Below are 2,097 nucleotides of genomic sequence, written 5' to 3'. Positions count from 1 at the left end.
GCGCTGCCTGCAGGACCACCAAGACACTTAAAATCATCCACTCTGGCCTTCCTTTAAAGAAAACAAAAATAAGAGAGGGAGAGGAAAGACCTCGGGAGCCGAGGGGAGCGGGAGAGCCCTCGCTGGCTCCTAGGTGTAGCCGTGCGATCGCCGGGGAGCTCTGCTGCAGGAGAGACAAAGACAGAAGGGGAATTAAGTGATGTTAAAAAACTTTATTTTAAAGGACACATTAAGCCCATAGAAGTCTCTGAGAGATATTACTTATTTCTGCTTATTAGTGATAATAGCCCAGTAAATTTGCTATTGAGTGTATCAAAGGCATTCAAAGAGACTTTGAAACATCAAAAAGATTGCAATTCTGATTTTACGGTTTTATTCCAGGCCCGACCTCCTGGCTACATTCCTTGATTGTAGTGTTTAAAAGTAAGCGGTGATCAGAAACACGTCCTCCTCCTCCTCCTCCTCCTCCTTCTCCGCTCGCAGCGGCCCCGACCGGCCGGGCCGGGGTCCCTGGCGGGGCTGCCGAGGGGCAGCGGTGACAGCGGTGACAGCGGTGACAGCGGTGACAGCGGGTCCCGCGGGCAGGGCGCCGCATCGGGATCTCCCGACCGCCGCGTCCTCGCCGCTTCTCCCAAAAAATATCCGAAAATCATTCAAAAGGCTTAAAACGCAAAATCTTGAGGTAAAGGCAGCTCAGGCCGGGCTGTTCCTGTCCCCTCGGGGCTGCAGGAGCCCGGTGCCGCCGGGGGACGCGGGCTGAGCTCCCGGCGCTGCGCCGCGCTCCGGAGCGAGGGAGCCTCGGGGCTTTTGATGTGTCTGTAATTTACCCTTTTTATCATTTTTTTTTTCTCTTTCGGTCCTTAATTTTACCTCCTCGTCTCTCTTTTCTCCCTTCACACGCCTCTATTCCAGTTGGGGTGTTTTATACCAACATCAAAGGGACAACGCAGCCTTTATTATTATTATTATTCCTTTCTCTCGCTCTCTCTTTTTTTTTCCTTCGCTTTTTATTAGGGCAAAATACTTCATTATTCCTGAACGCTCGTCGTTCGGAAGGCGAAACAAGAAATAACGTGCAGGGTCTGTGCAGGTCCACACTGYAACAAGGCAACATGTGTACGCCTAAAAGCCCCGAAATTAAATCCAGGTTGATCCCAATTTAAAAGAGGAGAGCGAGGGAGCGGGAGCCGGCTCTTTGAGTGGGTGAGAGAAAGAGGGGAAGAGATGAGTAGCTGGTAATTATTGAAATATAAGGATGAGATTAATTCAAAGGAAACAAACTATGAAAACAATTGGAGCCGAGTGAAAAGCAAAACCCAGATTAGAATTTGCTTGTGGTTTGTTGTCTGTCTGCTTTCTTTCCTCCTCCCCACCCATTGTCACAGTGCAAGGCAATGGGATTTGCACACTTGAGGTGTAATAGCATTACTGCATTAATTAAAATTTTCATTTCACGTCCAGATTGTTTACTTATCTGCTGGAAACATATGTCGGGAGAAGTTGAGATTCTGGATTCTGCTCCGCTGCCCAAGGTGCAGCACAGTACAGGGGGGGAGAGGATGACTTCAGATTTTTTTTTTTCATTGCATCCTCCAGCCTTATCTCTCCGCTGTAAATTATAAGGAGACTCCATTGAACTGAATATGAAGATTATATTTGCGAGCGGCGCGTCCTGGAGCGGCCCCGGTCCCACTTTGAAATGAAACAAGATTCGCGGACCCCGAGCCCCCCCTCTCCTCCCTCCTGGTGCGGCCTCAGCCCCCCGGGACTGGGGGTGACCGCACGGGACCCCCCGATACCCGCCCGCTCCCGGGGRAAGGAAGGGAAGAAGGGAGGGAGGGAGCGCAGCGCTGCTCCCGGGAAGCGGCGGGGAGAACCGAGAGGCTCCCCCGCTTCCCAAAAGCTATCCTTACCGAAGCGGCCCCCCAAAAACACGCCCGGGGAGGCCGAGCATCCCCMGTCCCTGCCGGTGGGACAGCGGCGGGGTCGCGCCGTCGGTGCAGGAGCTGCTGGGCACCGGCGGGGAGAGGGATGCTCGGGTCCCCGCAGCTCTGGGTGGGAAACGTCTGTTTATCTGCTCCCCCTATTTTTTCTCTC

The sequence above is a fragment of the Malurus melanocephalus genome, unplaced genomic scaffold (genome assembly GCF_030028575.1).
Source record: "Malurus melanocephalus ecotype Western Australia unplaced genomic scaffold, MMel_1.1 scaffold_559, whole genome shotgun sequence".
NCBI lineage: Eukaryota > Metazoa > Chordata > Aves > Passeriformes > Maluridae > Malurus > Malurus melanocephalus.
This window is presented reverse-complemented; position numbering follows the sequence as displayed.